This window comes from Patagioenas fasciata, chromosome 21 (genome assembly GCF_037038585.1).
Source record: "Patagioenas fasciata isolate bPatFas1 chromosome 21, bPatFas1.hap1, whole genome shotgun sequence".
Classification (NCBI taxonomy): domain Eukaryota; kingdom Metazoa; phylum Chordata; class Aves; order Columbiformes; family Columbidae; genus Patagioenas; species Patagioenas fasciata.
The window spans coordinates 7,224,904-7,243,671 of NC_092540.1; positions in this window are offsets into that span (position 1 = coordinate 7,224,904).

Consider the following 18,768-nt stretch of genomic DNA (forward strand, 5'->3'; position numbering starts at 1 on the left):
TCCTGCCCCCCTGCTCTGCTCTGGGGAGACCACACCTGGAATATTGTGTCCAGTTGTGGCCCCTCAGCTCCAGAAGGACAGGGAACTGCTGGAGAGAGTCCAGTGCAGCCACCAAGATGCTGAAGGGAGTGGAGCATCTCCCGTGTGAGGAAAGGCTGAGGGAGCTGGGGCTCTGGAGCTGGAGAAGAGGAGACTGTCCCGGAGGCACCCCAGGTTCGTTTAAGGGACAACAGGGTCCAAAACAACTTTTGTTAAACCGGTGAGAAACAGGGTTTTAGCATCCAAAAGTGACTCGAATACAGGTTCGGATACCAGTTGAGGAAAATGATGAAGGGGCAGCAACCAATACGACAGGCGGTGCACAGAGTGCGTGCACGTGGCTTCACCAAAACAATGCCGGAGCCGTCCCTGAGTCCGGGAGGAGTCCACACTTGCCTGAACACGGTGTGGGGTTATTTTGAAGAGATACACGTGCTGTAGTGAGTACGGAAAGTGCACACTCGCGATTCTGCGAGGCTAAATTTATAATACACTCGCAATCCTGCGATGGGCAGTTTCACTCACACCCGCGGCGGCAAGGCAGCGGAGTCTCCATCCCGGGGGGGCTCTCGGCGGCAGCATCTCGCTCGTGCTGCGAGAGACCCGCGACAAATGGGCGGAGTCTTGACGAGAGTCCCATTTTTTATTGGCTGATCACATCTGACTGTGGGCATTCCAGAAGCTTCTCTGCACCCCCACTCTGGCTGTGGGTGCCCCTGAAGCCTCCAAACATCCCCCACACTGGCTGCGGGCGCCCAGCGGCTCCCTGGCACCTCGGCGCTCCCTTCTCCTAACGGCCCTGGCCAGGGGCTCTGGGGCCAAACAAAAGAAGCTGTAGCAGAGAGAGAGGGAGATGTGTCTACTCCTTCCATGATGAAGGAGGGAGGGGGAGAGAGGGGGGTTTGCACCCTGCCACACCCACTGTCCTGTCCTGTACCCCACTATACTGCCCCTTCACCCTGCATACCCCCTCCCTACCCCCCTGCACCCCAATGTCCTCCACGTGGTGCTGGTGGATGGATCCAGCTCAGCACAGGGTGGGGTGCCCGACTGCTCTTCCTGGGCCCCCCCCAAATCCTGCTGTGAACCAGCAGATCCCAGTACAGCCCAGCACCGCTGTGCCTGCCCAGGGGGTTGCAGCCAGTGGGGGGTGCCCAGGAGTGGGTACTGACAGTTTGGGGGAGCACCCGCCTGGCCCCAGCCCAGGGCAGCGTGTTGGGGTGATCCTGGGTCCCCACACCATGACACCCAGCAGCAGCCACTACGTGTGTGTCACAGGGCTGTGCTTGTCCCCCTGTCCCCTGCAGGGCTGGGGACACACACACATACCCAAGCACCTCAGAGCCCCCACCACCCCCTCCCACAGGCATCCCCACTCTGATGCCTTTATCACCCTGAGCATCCTCACCTGCACCCCCATGCTCCTGGACACCAATTTAAGCCCAGCAGCCCCAGTGCTGGGATGTGTTGTGCTCAGCTCTGTTCCCTGTGCCCACTTTGGGGGTTTCCTGCTTTATCTGCCCCCACTTAGGTGTTTTATTTCCCCCTGATGGATGCTGGATGTGCAGTGGGACCTGCTGCTGTTGCCATGGTCCCCCTTTGCTGCCCAGGGTGGGGGTGCTGGGACCACCTGCAGCCCCAGCTCATTTGGGGGGTGATGACTGGCAAACCAGCCTTCCCCCCACCCTGGGGGCACCCATTCTGCCCCCCTCTCTGTGCACTCTAGGTTCTCCCCATCCCTCTTCCCCTCTGCATCCTCTCTCCAGTTCCTCTGATCCCAAATATCACAGCTCCTGTGCTTCCCCCTCACACCCCCCATGCCCCAGATTCTTTCCTGGGTCTCCCCGATTCCTCTTTACCCCTCCAAATCCCCTCCAGCTCCGTTGCCCTCCGCAGGACTTTGCTCCTGTCCCCTGCTCAATCACCTCTATCCCCACCGAGCACCTTCAGCTTGGCTCTGGTCCCTGCATGCTCACTCCCACCCTGTGTGACACCCCCTGCACCGTCCCATCCCTTTCCCCCTCCCCATATACACTTGGATCCTCTCTGGACCCGTCTCCAAGACCCTCCCTGGGTTTCTGTGCCCCCTGCTCTGCTCCAAGCTCCTCTGGGGCCACCCAGACCCCTCTGTCCCTTCCTCTGCTCCCCGTGCAGCAGAGCGGCCTGCGACCTCGGTCAGGATGTGCTCCCCGTGTTCCCCCTGGATGGGACCCTGCCCCACGGTGTCACAGCGAATAGAGCCTGGAAAGAGGCTTTGCTGTCATCCGCTCTGGGTCGCCCATGGCGTGGCTGGGCTGGGACAAGCACCAGCCGCCTCCTTCCCCAGGGGAGCTGGAGCTGGTCACATCGTTGTGCAGGTTTTGGCAGTCGTTCTCCTTGCTGGTGTTCTTCAGATGACCTGAATCCCAGAGCACAAAATCTTTCCCATTGAGATTTCTCCCAAACAGGCACGGGTGTCAGAGCCGGTGAGCTCCAGAGTGAGCGCTGTGCTGTCCCCGCGCTGTCCTTTGTCCCTGCGTGAGCAGTGAAAGCCTGGCAGCTGTGTGGGGGTGTTATTTTTCTCTGCTAAAGTGGCTGAAGCATTTCAAAGGGTTTCCCCAGGTGTTCTTGGCAGAGAGCTAAAGCCAGGCACATTTCCCTGGCCTCTGCATCACCCAAGACACTTCAGTTCTGCTTTTCCACCAAGCTGAGTGGTGTTGTCGATGCGCTGGAGGGAAGGGGTGGCATCCAGAGGGACCTGGACAGGCTGGGGGGTCCATGTGAACCTCATGAAATTCAACCAGGCCAAGTGCAAGGTCCTGCACCTGGGTCAGGGCAATACCCAGTACCAGCACAGACTGGGGGAGGATGGATGGATGGATGGATGGATGGATGGATGGATGGATGGATGGATGGATGGATAGCAACCCTGTGGAGAAGGGCTGGTGGGTGACAAAAGGGACATAAGCTGGCAATGTGCACTCGCACCCAGAAAGCCAAGTGTCTCCTGGGCCACATCACCAGCAGGTGGAGGGAGGGGATGCTCCCCCTCTGCTCTGCTCTCCTGGGGCTCCCCAGAGAACCGAGTCCAACTCTGGGTTGTCCGGCACAAGACAGACATGGACCCCAGGGGCTCTGTCCCTCTGTCACCAGTGCTGCCTCAGTCCCACCCTGCTCCCTCCAGCATTTTAGAACGATGCTAAAACCCAACCTGTGGCTGGTGATGCCAACCCAGGCGATGTGTGGGTCAAAAATCACCATCACATATATTAACCCTCCTAAAACCAACATGGAAATGGCAGATGTTTGTGCCTCCTTGTGTGGATGCAGCTCTGGCTGCCTCGTCCCGCATCCCACCCTTGCAGCTCCAGGACAGACCCCACACTGGTGGCCCTGCCTGCATCTCCCGTCCCAGAACAGCCAAAGGAGCCGCTTGTTTTGGCCTCCAACTGGCTGATTTAGCCTGGTTCCCTTTCTCCATGAAGGATAAAACCCGGTGCTGAGGCTCCGGTGTCAGTCCCAGCCTGTGCCTACCCTTCGTTGTGTGTCATTTCATGTGATTTTGATCACATCCTTGAAAACAAAAAGAACCTCCAACCCACTCAGTCTCAGCCCTCCCAAGGCAGAGATATTTCCGCGTGGTGAACGCTCCCATGCAAATTCTCCCATGTCCTATTTTAGGTTTCTCGCTGGCACTGGCTGCAGACAACTGCGCTGGAGCTCCTGTCAAGCCTTAGACAAGGGTCTCAGGGATATGGGTCAGTGCCAGGGGTGGGTTATGGTTGGGTTCCATGATCTTGAGGGTCTTTTCCAACCAAAATGATTAATGAGTTTTTAGGGTTTATCCCAAATGATGGGAACCCCCGGTTCCAGCTCTGCTCTTTACCAAATACCTTTTAGAGGCTGAAGAGGAAGGAGATGCAACACCTCAGCATACGGGGGGTCTTCCCCAAAGCTTCCCAGTGTCCCTTCTGTCTCCTCTGCACATCAGGGCAGGGCACAAGGGACAAAGTACCACCAGCACGCTCTGAAAGGTCATCATTTCTACCAACTGCAACCTGATCTGGGTGAAGATGTCCCTGCTCATGGCAGAGGTTGGACTGCATGAACTGTGAAGGTCCCTTCCAACCCAAACTGTTCTGTGAGTCTGATGGCTGCACTCCAGTGGCGGGGATTCAGTTCAGGAGGGACCCAGGTTTTCAGGAATGCGGACCCAGGAGTTTGGGAGAGAGGACCCAGGAGTCCTGGAGAGAGGACCCAAGCGTCCGGGAAAGGGACCCAGGAGTTCAGGCGGGGATTCAGGTCAGGAGGGACCCAGGAGTTCGGGAAAGGGACCCAGGAGTTCGGGAAAGGGACCCAGGCGTTCAGGAAAGGGGACCCAGGAGTTCGGGAAAGGGACCCAGGAGTTCGGGAGAGAGGACCCAGGAGTTCAGGTGGGGATTTAGTTCAGGAGGGACCCAGGAGTACCCCTAAGGACCCAGTAGTTGGGGAGGGACCCAGGAATTTGGGAAAGGGACCCAGGAGTCCTGGAGAGGGGACCCAGGAGTTCGGGAAAGGGGACCCAGGGGTACCCCTAAGGACCCAGTAGTTGGGGGGGGACCCAGGAGTGCCCCAAGGGACCCAGGAGTTCGGGAGAGAGGACCCAGGCGTTCGGGCGATCCCGCTGCGTGGCCACGCCCCCTCCCCATCACCCCGCCCCCCTCTCCTTGGCCCCGCCCCCTCCGCCCCTGCACCGCGCGGCCTCCCCGGAGCCGAGCGGGCTCCGTCCCTCTCCTCCCCCCCCGCCCCCCCTGTGCTCCGGGTGCCGAGTTCGAATCCCCCCGCAGCCGCCTCCTCCCCCCGCTCCCTCGGTGTGCGGGGCCTTGCGGGAGCGCTGCGTGCGGGGCAACGCGGGGCGGGAGCCCCCGGCGCCCCCGGGATGCGTGAGGGCGGCCGGCAGGGCCTGCGGCTGAGAGGAATCAACCTGACAAGAGGTTTTGTTCCATGGAACAGGACAGGATGGGTCTTCCCTGAATATCGCTGGATCTGTTACAGTTGGATTAATATTAGGATGGCAACCAGCCCTGTAGCCATAGAACTCTTGTGATCAGTAACCAAACTCTGTTCTTAAAGCTGACATAGATTTATGGTATATTCTTACAAGGCAGGTAACTGTAACCGAGCCTTATTCTTAAGGTGGACATAGATTTACGATATATTCTTTTAAAGTTGGTACCGTAGAAAATAACTGATAATTGTAGCATCTTTTAGATAGAAAGTTTGTGTTATTATAGGTGTGGAATATTCTAATGGTTGTCAGGGGTGTAATGAATATGTATGTGACTGACTTGTATAATAAGGTATGGTCTGAATCAGCTGTTGGAAGCTTTGGGTGCGAACCCCTGGTTTCCCAGCGCTGGAATAAAGCACCGCATGGAACTGTGCCCGTGGTTATGTGTTCTGATTGCTGACATTAGCACAAATCACAACTGCATTTTTCACATCCTCCTCCTCCTCCTCCTCCTCCTCCTCCTCCCGCTCCTGTCCGGGATGTGCAGCTGCAGCAGGCTCAGTGCCAGGACCACAAGGTGCAGGGGCACCAAGAGCGGGGCCGCAGCCGAGCGGGTCCAGCAGAGCCTTGGGGAGGGCTGCCCTTGGAGCAGGGCCGGAGCTCTAGCCCTCTCCCTGCAGGCCTTTCCCTGCCCCCGCAGCGCTCACCCACTGCCCAGCGCAGCCTCACAGCCACCAAGGAAACACCCACAGCGTGAGACCCAGCGGTTTGCAGGGGGGGCTTTACTGATGGGGGCAAGAGCTGGTGCCAGCAGCCTGGCCGGCACTGGCGCTCGTCACGCCGGAGAAGGCTCTTGCTGGACGTCTCTCTCGCGAGCCTCAGCGCCTGAGACGGTCTCCTGGCACTGGCCGACGTGGAGCAGATCCGCTCTCCAGAGCTGCGGAGTTGAGTACAAAGCTCTGTAGTCTTGTATGCACAGAGGTGCAGAGCAACAAGTCTGGTCAGGACACCTGTGGTGGGATCTGCTGCTGTCTGGAGAGAGCAGGTCCAGGTCCCTGGGGTGCAGTCCCACCCTGCTGCTCTCCGTGCCCCCAGGGCTGTCAGGAAAACACCCTCTTTGCCCAGCTCTGGCCTGAAGCTGGCCCACAGCCCCTTTTGCAGAGGCGAGCACTCCAAAAGGCAAACACTCAACTGGGAATGCTCTTTCCCCAGTTGTTTTTCACGGCCTGCGGTACCTGGGCCTCCCATTGCTCTGGCTCTTTTTTCCAGGCCTTTGGCGGTGCCACTGCTGCGCTTCTGCTCTATCTTGCTGCACAAGGACTCCCAGAGCTTGCGTGTTTCCTCCTCCGTGCACACGCGGGGCTGCGCCTGCAGGACCACGGCAATGCAGCAGCAGGCAGTGTTGGTGTCCCTGGCAGGGGCTGGGGGGATTTCAGCGCCCCCCCTCCCTCCTGCCCCTTCTTTTCAGCCTCTCCATCAGCCCTGCTTTGCTCACGGTCCCGACTGCAGAGCCTTTCTGCAACGACCCCTGAGCCAAGGGAGCGCGGGGCTGAAAGCAACCCGGCTGCTTGCTGTCCCAGACCAGCCTGGCCGCACCGTTGCGCCGTCGCCATTACAAACGCCACCACATCGAGCCTTGGGGACGTACCGGTCCTGCCCTCCTCTCCCCCGCCTTGGCAGGGGGTGCAGCCTGGGGTGCAGCTTCCCGCAGGTGTTGGCTGCTGCCTGCCTCTTTCCCCGACCGTTCCCAGCGCAGCACGGCCAGCTCGCTGCAGACACACAGCGGGAGGAGGTGGTGTGAGCACAGGAGCGCGCTCCAGCCGGGCTCCCAGCTGGGCGCCAGCCGCGGCCGCAGGAGCGGCTCTGCCGAGAGGCCGGTGCCAGGAGAAGCGGCTCTCTCCCGCGGGGCTGCGGGGAGCAGGAGGAAGGGACTGCGGGAGAGGAAGCACTGCCCGTGTCCGGAGAGATTTACCACTGGAGCTTGTCCTGCAGATCCAGCTGCTCATCCCTCTCCCCTCTCCTCTTGCGGGCCACCTGCCCCAGGATGCAGGTCACCACCTCCCGCAGGGCCCGGTCTGTCCGTGGGGAAAGGCTCCTGCAACAGCAAGGACAAAGTCTCCCTGACTCTGCAGCTGGGACCGTCCTGCCTCTTCCCACACTCAGCCCCACAGCTATGCGGCCCCGTTCTGCCCCACAGCCCCCTGGAGGCAGGAGGGGTTTCAAGCCCCTGCTCTGGCCCCTGCCGTGGGGTCTAACCCAGCCCGTTCCCGTGGCTGCAGAAATCCCCGGGCGCCCTGTGCAGCCCCGTGGCTCGGGGGTTGGCTCCCTGTACCCACCACCTCTGGCTCACCCCCACGGCCCCAGGGCTCGGCTGGAGCGGGCACACTCGTACCGCTTCGGGGGGATGCTGTTGTCCTCAGGGACTGTGGGGGGCTCTTCTCCGGCCTCTTCCCAGTCCTCCATAATGGTCCTGATCTCCAGCAGGTCACAGCTGGACTCGTCTGACTCCACGCTGCTCGGGGAGCTGTCTGAGGAGCACTCGGGGGAGCTGGATTCCTGCACAGGAGGAGACTCTCACACAACAGCCCCGCACCCGGAGGGTGCTGCTTCCCAGCACGCAGACCCCAGAACACTTCTGGATGGACCACAGGGGACGGGGAGAACCGGGAGAAGGAGCTCAGCAGGCCCTGGGGTGACCTCTGAGTGTCACCAGGGTTTCACTGCAACTCTGTGTCCCCCTTCTTGCTCAGGAAGGGCAGCATCACCCGCCCGGCTCTGCTGCAGCAACGCTGCTGTGATGGCTTGGGTGCCAGAGGTGCTTTGCGGTCTCAGCCGCCTCGCGGGAGAAAGTGCTCTTCTTCTGCAGGAATCCCAAGTACCTGGCTCCTCTGCATCTCCTCTGGGTTTTCTGCCTCTCCTTCCACACCGGGTGTCTCCTTTTCTGCCTCGGCCTTTGCTTTCATTGCTCCGGCTGACGGCCGTTTACTTTTTTCCCCTACCGCCGCCTCTTTTTTCTTCTTTTCCTCTCCTTCCAGGAATTTCTGGATATACTGTGGAAGCTTCTCCTCTTTCTTCTTCTGCCGTTTATTCTGGAGGCCGAATGAAATGCAATAGCAGGCAGCATTAGTCTGTCCTGCCACGGCTGAGCTGTTTCCCTCCCTTCCCTCCCTTCTCTTCTGCCTCGCTGTCCACGCTGGTTTGCTCCCAGGTTCCCGCAGGCTCCACCGAGGAGCCCGTCTGGGATGACCAGGGAGATCAGCCACCACCGGGCTACAAACCAGCCGGCAGCTGGCGAGCCCAGACAAGCCCTGCAGCCACCGGGCCGACAGAAACAGCCCCACGTGAGGGCTCTGGGGGTGTTTCCAGGCTACTGGAAGTGACAAGTATATTCTCAACTGACAGTGACCCGCCTCTCTCCAAGCAAACACCAAAGCAACCGGTCAGTGGTCCCGTGAACACCCAGTGAAGAATCTTGTGAGCACCGGCATGTGTGGAGCAACGCTGCTCTACAGTCCAGTAGGATGTGCTCCTGCAGCATCCGGTGTCGGGTACCTTTTCTCTTCTCTCAATGGCTCTGGCTATGAAGTCCACTTCTCTGGGTGCAACCAGAGGCGGTAGCTTTCCTTTCTCCTCCTTTTCCTTCAAGCAGCTCCTCTGGATGACCGGTAGCTGCCTGCAAAGACACAACAGGGCGTGTTGGCAGGAGCGCAGGAGGAGCTGGTTCTGCATCCTGTGCTTCCAGGTGGCGCACCTGCTTCTGCAGCAGAACGGGCTCTGCTCACAGCCTTGTGATCAAGTCCCCAGGCACAGAGAAGACCCCAAGCTGTCAGCCTCGGATGTGCCCAACAGCCCCCCTGCAACCCAGGATGCCCAGGTCTCGGCCCTCTCTTGCTGGAGCACCCAGAGGAACAGGGTCCTGTGCCCGGAGATAGCGCTACGCCCTGTACGGGCAGGTTGGGCGCTGGGGACACAGTGTCAAAGGGAGGAGGACGTGACCCCACGGAAAAGCCATCCTGCCACTGAGCTCTCCGTAAGACAGGCGTCAGCGCAGAAGAGGCTCCTGGTTGCTCAGGGCAATCCTCTGCAGTAACTAACTGCAGAACGCTGTTCTCAGCAAACAGAAAGGCCAGGCTCATTTCAACCTGAAGGGAAAGCCAAAATGACCTTCTGCTCCTGGAACGAGCCTTTGCACTTGGCTACTCAAGACATCTGCACATCGGAAGGGAAGAAAGAAATGGTGGTGCCAGCAGAGTCTGCCAAGAAGCTGCAGACACTGCCATGAGCAAGAAACCGTGAGTCAGTGGGACGTGGGCAAAGCGCACGTGGGGTGTTTCCGGGAGAAACGTCTCGCTCCCACAGAGACCGGAGCAGGGGGCCACGCTCACCCGTTTATGCGAGTGTCTCACCTGGCGTGAGGCTCACTCCCCTCGGCTTTCTGACCCTGCTCCGGCGTCACAGTCAGGGCAGGTAACCGATGTGGAGGAAGCCTGGCTCGACGGAGGAGGCGCTTCCCGGCAGCATCCTCTAGAAACGGGAAAGGAGACGGTTCTTCAGAACAGCATCTCGGTGTTGTTCTGGGAACCGGGTGCCACTCGTGTGCCAGTTCCAAGGAGAGTGACGTGCGGGTCTGCTCAGGGCTGTGGTAACACTGGGGAAGGTGGTCCTTTTCATCCCTTTGGGGGAAAGCCATGTTTCCTGGGAGGTCTTAGGCCTTTTCTGACACTGGTTTTTCATCCAACGCCCCATGCCCACAGTGCACCGTTATTCCCTGGGGAAGACTGTTTGCATGGCTTTCTCTCATCCATGCGCTGAAACGGGGGCTTCCATGGCAGATACTGGTGCTGTCCAGGAGTCATTCTGGGGAGGGGAATCATTTATCTCACGGGAACCCGGCTCTGGGGTTTCTGCATTGGTCCCGTGCACACAGATTTGCTGCTGGGGCAGGTTCACACCACAGGCCGTCACCTTTTCCCTTCACACATCCGTTCAGGTCTATCAGCGCTGGCACTTTGGGCATGGTCTCAAGTTGGTACCTGGCAGAGGAAGAAGGCAGCAGGCTGAAGAAAGGACACCACGTTGTTTCCCACCGCAGCCCAACCCGGAGGGACGCAGCAGAAGCTCCAGTGCCGGGAGAGGCCCCGTCAGCCTGTGCCCGCGTTTCTCCATCCTTCCCTGAGAATGGCCGTCCTCCCACAAAACCCCCTTGCTGCTGCTGGGGAAATGACTCTGCTCATCGCGCACATGGAGAGCAGAGTATTATCTAGTGCTCTGGTTTTCTAAGACGCCTTTGAATTCTGATCTTGCCCTCCGAGTTCCTCGTAGAGCCTTGCAGATTAACGTTTCCGGACCTAAGAGCAGTCTCTCCCAGAGAGGAAAGAAAAGGAGCAGGAGAAACGTAGCGGGAAATGTTGCCTAAATGCGTCTCTAGGTCCACAGCAGGACAGATGCAGAAGCCGTGCCACTGTCCCCCGTTCCTCCAAGTGAAGTCAAACGTACCATGGCAGGACGACAACACGTCCAGAAGAGGTCTGGGAAGCAGCGGTGTCATGGCGTGAGATGACCGAGTCCCTCATCTCCGGCATCTGCAACGAGGACAGAGGCGGATGACGGGAGGAGCGGACGCTGGGAAGGGCCGGCTGCTCGCTCCGCCTCAGCCCAGCGCCAGCAAAGAGCCAGAGCCGCCCAAGGGCTCTGGGCTCAGCAAGCCTTGCCCTGCCTGTGCCTCTGCTCCCGGCCCCCAGAGTGGGGCACGCAGCGCTCCCCGCCATCAACGCCGGCCTTTTCTCGCAAAGGGCAGCTCCTCTGGGGGTGGCTCTTGCAAAGCCCGGCCATTGCACGCCAGGGAGGTGCTCTGCAGAGAGCCTGCTGTGCTCTAGAGCTCCAGGAGCCCAGGGGCTGAACGAGGCATGGCCGGCCAGGGGAAAGCAGCCCCCAGAAAGCATTTCAGAAGCAGCCGGAGTGGCGCTGGGAAAGTGAAAATCCTACCTCGAGAAGAGCTTGCAGCATCTTGCCAGCGCCATTCAGCCTTTCCAGAAAGTCTAAGTAAAATCTCATTTTCACGTCTTTTCCCTGGACAATCAGCATGCCCACGTCCCTCCAGATGATGGCAACGTTCTGCCCGTTCTCTACGCAGGCATGGAAAAGGTGCGTGGTCCTTTCCATGTAGAGCTGCACGGTGCCCTCAGAGACAGCGTTCTCTGAGGCTATCTGAGCATACGGCAGTTGCTCGAAATCTTGGTGGCCTGAAAGACGAGAGAAGAGGAACACATGAGCTTGCAGACCTGCTGGGCAGGCTACAATCAAAGGTCTGCAGCCTCCAGGCCCTCGGGCAACACTTTGGTACTGGGCTGTCTGGCTGGGCCAGCGCCTCTGAGGAGACGCTCGGCTTGTCCCTTCCTCTTAAAGTGGGCAGTGAGGTGCGGAGCAGACAGCGGTGGCTTCTCTGATACAGAAAGGGAAACAAAGAGTCTTAGGCACTTGGTGGGAAGAAGAGTGACTGCGGGACAAAGTGGGGAGATAGGCGCCAGGTCCCAGGGCAGCTGGAGGGTGCCAGCCCACACTCGGTGCTGTCTTTGTCTTTAGAGAGAAACGCACCCCAAACACAGCCCCAAGCTCCTGGTGCTCCCCGGGGTCCCACAACAGCTGCCCCAAAGGCAGCAGTGACCAGAAGGCGCAGGTGTCCCGCCAGTGGCTTTTGGAAGGAACCGTCTTTCCCCCCTGGGTTTCCCCTGCTTTTCCCCCGTGCAAGGAGGCTGAGGGAGCTGGAAGAGCCCCGGCATTTGCCTGGACGAGGTCTAGAGCAGCAGAAAGGGGGAGCAAGAGTTGAAGCATCATGGAACCAGAAGACACCACACCAAGGAAGCTGTGAGGGACCCTGTTGTTGAAGCAGGACAAAGAGAGTGCGCTCTTAGCTGCATTGTCCTCTGGGGATTCTTTAAAACAAACAGCTGGGCAGGGTCCTTCCACAGCCGGCTGGTTTTGTCGAGTGGAGCTCTTGGCAGGGCCGCGGTGGGTGGTTGGTGCTCCCCTCAGTCACCTCTGGAGAGCACAGCACCCCTCCCACCCTGCTCAAGGCCAGCGCCGCTTTCACGCTGCTCACCAGGGAAGTCTGTGCAAGCACAGCGGAGCTCACGGTCCTGCGCAACAGCCTTTTCAGGTTGGAACACGGGTCTCTCCACGATCACCAGATCCTGGTCACTGAGGGCTACTCGCTTCGTGACAACCGCAAAAGTCCCGATTCCGGGAACGCGGACAGCCTGGAACAGAGGAGATGGCGGATGGGAAGAAGCCTTGGAGGGGCAGACGGGTGACTTGTCAGAGGAGGCTGATGGTGCTTAGTGCCCTGCCCTGGCCTGAGGTACAAAGGAGCAAGATGGACTCCTTGGGAGAACACAAACAGGGGCTGCGCTTTTCCCTCGCACCCCCCTTCAGCTACGAAGAACCAAATAGGTGAGGGAAAGCTGACAAACACCCTCTGGCTCAATCAGATAGAAGGCAGGGGGTTCCCACGCTTGGAATAAATCCAGATGTGTCCCGGGCTTCCAGGTTTTCACATGCAACTCTGACGGGGGGACCTTCTTGTACATCTGAATGGACAGAGAAGGTGTCCATGTCACGGTGTGCATTGCAGTGTTGTGCTGGGGCGTTGCTCCTGCTTTCAACGCACGGGAAGAACAGCTGCACCCGATGGCAAAGGGCTGTCAGGACTTGATCAGCGTCCATCAGGGTGTGAGGGGAGAAGGAGGTGAGGCCCACCTGGTGGAGAGCCAGCTGCAGGCTGAGGTGATACGATGTGCTGGCCCAAATCTTAGCGAACTCTGGAAGAACAAGGGAAAGACCCGTCATGCTCTGAGGCAGCAAGCTCAAGACCGTTCGGCCCACTCCTGTCCAAGGAGCGATGCATCTTCCACTCAGGCATTTCAGGTGGTCTCTCTCCAGCCCGGCAAGAACCAAGGGACACCTCATGCTGCCTCCAAGGGGCTCCTTTCCTTGCGGGTGCAGCTCTCCAGGGTGTGACCCACTCCCACGGGAAGCCGGCAGTGCTCTGCCCTGCCCGCGGGGGCACGGGGCTGCGCTCCACGCGGCTCTCGGAGGCTCAGGGCAGGCCCTGGTGTCTCCCCAGCAGGGGCCGGTTTTGCCGGGTCACATCTCTGAACACACAGAGCCCACGTGGCCCACGAGCACCTTCAGCTCTTCCATTCAGACGTGAGCTCAGCGTGGGCAATGCCCAGCGCCAGGCAAGGGCAGCCCCTTGGGGTCAGGGGCTTCTGCCTGGGCTGCCCCAGGAAGGCAGAGGCCACGTCAGGGAGGGAACCAGGAGCCCTGGCTGCCACATCAGCCCCTCAGCCCTTTGGGATGGTCAAGCAGGTCCCTCCTTGCACTCACCACTCCTCAGCAACCACCCCCCACAGTCCTCGGGTTTCCATGCCTGATTTCAGAGATGTCCTTGACCCAGACACACATGTGAAATTGGGCCTGGAGGCCTTACCATAACGCTCCAGCTTCTCAATAGTTGGGCTCAGGTGAGGCTGCAAGAAGAGCTGTCTTGCCATCTTAGTTCCACTCCTGCTTCAAGTCAACAACTGCAGAGAGTGGCTGGACAATGGCTTTACTGCTTCTCCTTGTCCTCGTCCTTCTCCTCCTCCTTCTTCTCCTGATCCTTCTTCTCCTTCTCCTCCTCCTCCTTCTTTTTCTCTCCTCCTCCTCCTCCTTCTCCTTCTCCACCCTTCACCCTCCTTGGTGCTGTCCTGCTCCCTCTCTCCGCCTTCTCCTCCTCACTGCAGAGCAGCTACTCCAGAGCAGAGCGGTGCGAGAGCAGCTCTCAGCACTTGGAGTCCACTCGGCCTCACCGGGGTGAGTGGGGCAGACGCTGGTCACGACAGGGACAGGGGGGCTGTCACCACTGTGACGTGTGGCTGTCCCACTGTGACCCCGGACCGTGTCACAGAGGGGCTGCACACACCCTCCCCCCAGGCCCTGCCAGGGGCTCTGCAGTGGGCAGGGGCTTCCGGGAGCTGCCCCCACCCCACTGTCTCCTGAGCGGGAGGGGTTTCCCCAGGCCACCCCTGCCATGTCCCCACATGGGGACACCGGGCTGCAAGCGCCGATGGGCTTCCTTCCACCCTTCCCCGCTTCTTCCTGCCCCTCTCACCCAACGTGTCTGCAGCGGGGAGCGCGGCTGCCCTGCCTGGCGCAGCTTGGGCAGGCGATGGCTGCTCACACCGGCTTTGGAGCCGGCTGCACCCCTCTCCCACCGGCCCCGGCAGCACCGGACCTGCTCCCACACGGGTCCCGCTGCAGCTCCCGCTGCTCACGGTTCCCAGTGCCATGGAGAGGACTGCTCTGATTTGCTGAAGGTGCTGAGGGGGGTGCCGTTGCCAAACTCGGGGAGGGGGTTCAGGCTGCCGAACCAAACAGGGTGGTGATGGATGGCCGCTGCTCCCTTGGTGTTCCCAGGAGAGAGGCCTGGTCCATGCAGCAGCACTCGCGGTGCCCTAGGGCTCATTAACGCTCCGTGCCACAGGTCGCCCGGCTCCAGGCCGCCCGCCTGGTCCCACGGGCCGTCGAAGGGCTCAGGGTCGATAACTCTTGCGGGAATGGCAGGGTGTGCGGTTCCAGCTAAAGGGCCTTGGACAGATTACACGGAAGTGTTTTCTATGGGTGTAAGACGTGATGGCCCAGACCGGTGAGAACGATATCTCGGGTCAGAAAACCACCCCGGTGTGTGCGATGTGTGAATGTTGGGCCTGGGCGTGTGAACGAGTGGGTCGGAATGCCGCCCACAAGATACGCATGGGAACGTGACTAAAACCAGTCACAATAGGAGTGTGGTGTGTTTAGAATAACAATTATTGAACAAAGTCATTTGTCTAACCTCTTAGCCCAAGCTCATCCCTGTAAATCTATAAATGGAGAACCGTTAATAAAAGAGAGCTCAGCTCTGCCCGGCTCTGCTCTTGCTGCCAACAAGAACTCTGTGCCTGTGCGCCCCGTCTGCGTCTGTGTGAATCGTTCCTCATCGCCACAACGCTGACAATCCTTTCCTCAGAACCCTCCGGGTCCCCAGCACCCTCCTGTCTCGTCCTCCCTAACAATGATTCAGTCCCCATTCCTCCCCGTCTGCACAAAAACGTGGTTTGCAGGTCACCAAGCTGGGGACCCATCCCTGGGGCCGCACAGGCAGTGCCCCGGCCTTTCTGCCTTGTGGACCTGTGGATTTTCTTGAAGAATTCCTTGCCAGATTCAGGCAAGCGTATATCCGTAAGATAATTTCTCTCTAAACACGTGGGTGTATTTTTCCTGGGGTTAGGGACTGTAATAGACTTAACGATATATTTGTTAATCAAACCGGTCTAAATGGATATGTTATCAGTGGCTGTGAAACCTGAGCGTGTGATATTAGTATATGCTGCCATTAAACAATGCAACCTGTACGTAGTCTTTGTAAAAAACTTGTTCCACAGATATGTGTAAAAGCCTAATTTAGCGTACCCTGCAGAACATTCAGGAAGAGACTGACAGAGAGAAGGGCCCAGTTGCATCCTTGTGTGAACGGGATAACGGGGTCTTCAGCACAAAGCGGGAGGAAAACCAGCTCAAGGCCTTGGAGCCCTGGCCAAACCCAGCGTGCTAGGCCAAGGATAAGAAATGCACAAAAGAACGGACCGCAGCCTTCATCCAAAAGACCCCCGCCCGTGACCACCCGCAGACACTGCGCAGGCGCAACAGGAAGGAGCCAGAGCTGAAGACTATAGATATAATTCCTTGGAACTCATTTTAATAAGAACGGCCTTGTTGAGGAAAAGTTATGAATGTGTATAGGCGTTCCTGGAATAACCATGAATACGTAATCCTTTACCACATGTAACCAAGCTGGCCGCTCCTGGAAAGGCGCCGTGGTGCAGCGCAGGCTCCCCGGCCGCCCAGCGCTCTTTTGCCCGCTTGCTGCAATAAATTCTAAGCAATTTATTCCGACGAGTGCGTGCTGTTTATCGTGATCGTCTGTAACACCGTGCACGTTTCCACGCGTACTTTCCGTGCTTAATACAAGCACGTGTATCAATTATTTCCTCGCACAATCGCGGGTGTATTTTCCTCCCCTGCTTCCGCACAAGCACGTGTAACTTTCCGTGCACATCTGCACGTGTATTAACCCTCGCAGGATTGCGAGTGTATTGTAAATTTACCCTCGCAGAATCGCGAGTGTGCACTTTCCGTACTCACTACAGCACGTGTATCTCTTCAAAATAACCCCACACCGTGTTCAGGCAAGTGTGGACTCCTCCCGGACTCAGGGACGGCTCCGGCACTGTTTTGGTGAAGCCACGTGCACGCACTCTGTGCACCGCCTGTCGTATTGGTTGCTGCCCCTTCATCATTTTCCTCAACTGGTATCCGAACCTGTATTCGAGTCACTTTTGGATGCTAAAACCCTGTTTCTCACTGGTTTAACAGAAGTTGTTTTGGATCCTGTTGTCCCTTAAACGAACCTGGGGTGCCTCCGGGACACCCCCCTTTCCATATTGATCCCCAGGAATGAGTCCCCCCTCAGTCTCCTCTTCTCCAGCTCCAGAGCCCCAGCTCCCTCAGCCTTTCCTCACACGGCAGATGCTCCACTCCCTCCAGCATCTTGGTGGCTGCGCTGGGCTCTCTGCAGCAGTTCCCTGTCCTTCTGGAGCTGAGGGAGAACTGGACACAACATTCCAGGGGTGGTCTCCCCAGGGCAGAGCAGGGGGGCAGGAGAACCTCTCTCATCATCTTGCACAATAACGCCCCCAAACTGAGTAGTTTTGCCAAAAAGAAATTGCAAATCTTCCAAACTCTCGCAAATAAATTTGTAATTTAACCAAAAAATGCGCAAATCTTGCCTCAAAATACTAATTTCCCCCCCAATTGCAAATCTTGCCCCAAAACCTTGCAATTTTGAGCCAAAATCTACAAATCTTGACAAGAAAATCCGTAATTTTGCCCAAACTTGGCAAATTTGCAAAAAAATTTATAACCTTTTTAGGGAAACACTCATTTTTTGATCCATTTTTTCAGAGGAAACACATTTTTTTATTAGAAACAAGTGCATATTTTGGAGAAAACCCCAATTTTAGGGCCATATTTGGGGAGAAACACCCATCTTTGGACCCATTTTTGGAGGGTGCACACAGTTTTGGGTGCACTCATTTTTTTTTGGGGGGAAAAACAACTTTTGGGCCCACATTTTGTGGGCAAACACCATTTTTTGGACACATTTTTGGAATGAAACACCCATTTTCAGTCCCATTTTTCGTGGGGTAGTACCCATTCTGGAGGGAACAAGACCCATTGTTTTGGGAAAAAAACCAACACTTCCAATACTTGAGGTCCATTTTTGGGGGAAAACACTCAGTTTTGCGGGGAACCCATTTTTATGGGGAAAAAGCATTTTTGGGGCCCATTTTTTGGGCAAAGTACACAATTTGGGGGTGTCCTGGTTATGTCACAAACCAGACCGGGTCTCTTTCAGTGATTTTCTCTCAGCTAAGCTCTTCTCGGTCGCTGTACCTTTCTGGGTCAGCCTGCCTATTTTTCCCAGGATGCCCGTGGCGCCGAACTGGAACTCGCCTCCAACCCTCGTCATCTTTTCGGTCCCCTAGCGGTGCCCGACAGCGACAGGGCAGGGGCTGTCTCAGGTCCTCCCCCTCTGCCCAACAGGGCAGGGCTCCATCGCCTTTGGGGGTGTCCCCTGGAGCCTCTCCGAGTGGCGCCAGCAGCTCCGCGCTCAGCACCAGCGGGTGCGGCCCCTCCTGAGGGGATGGGGAAGAGGGGGCGGGGCCACTGGCCGGCGGCGCGCGAGGCTGAGGCGGCGAGCTGCGATTGGCCGGCCGGGCCGCAGCGGCCGTTCCCGCCTGAGCCTTGGGGCGGAGCCAGAGCGGGAGTGCGGGGGGCGGCCGGGCCAGGAGCCGCCCGCAGAGCGCCCGGAGAGCGGGCTTCGGGGACTCTGCCCGGGAACGAGCGGCAGGAGGAGAGGAGACGGCCCCAGCGGTACCGGGTGAGCTTCTGGCTGGAGCCTGGGAGCTGTTCCTCCCAGCGAGGGCTGTCGGGCACTGAACGGGCTGCCCAGGGCAGGGCTGGAGCCGCCATCCCTGGAGGGGTTTCCACAGGAGCTCCTGAGGGCCGTGGGCAGTGCCGGGGGGTTGTGCTTGGACTCCAGCACCTTCAAGGTGTTTGACACCCAAAGGGATTCTGTGGCACACTCAATTTTCACATTGCCATGGAGCCCGGAGGTCCCAGCGGGGTTTGGATCAGCGTGTTCTGGAACATTCTCAGTGGTCGGGTCTGTGTGCAGAGTGTGGTGGGAACGAGAAGAGAGGAGATGGAGAGAACAGTGGGGAGGTGGAGGAGCAGGAGTGGAGGTGAATACCAGAGAGAGCGAGTGTGTGCGGATCAGCAGTGATCACCCCAAACCTGCCCCGCAAACACGGCACCCAAAATCCTGCACCCCAAAATACTCTTCCCAAACCTGCACCCCAGATCCTGACCCCAAGCCCTGCACCAAAACCCTGCCCCTCAATCCTGCACCCCCAAATCCCCCACCCCGATCCTGTCTTCCCAAACCCTGCACCCCAAATCCTGCACCCCCAAATTCGGCCCCACCAAACTCTGCACCCCTAAACCCTACAACTGAAACCTTGCACCCCCTAATCCTGCCCTCCCTACCTTCCTGAACCCCGAAACCTGCACCCCAAACCCTGCATTCCCAAATCCTTCCGTCCTATACCCTACACCCC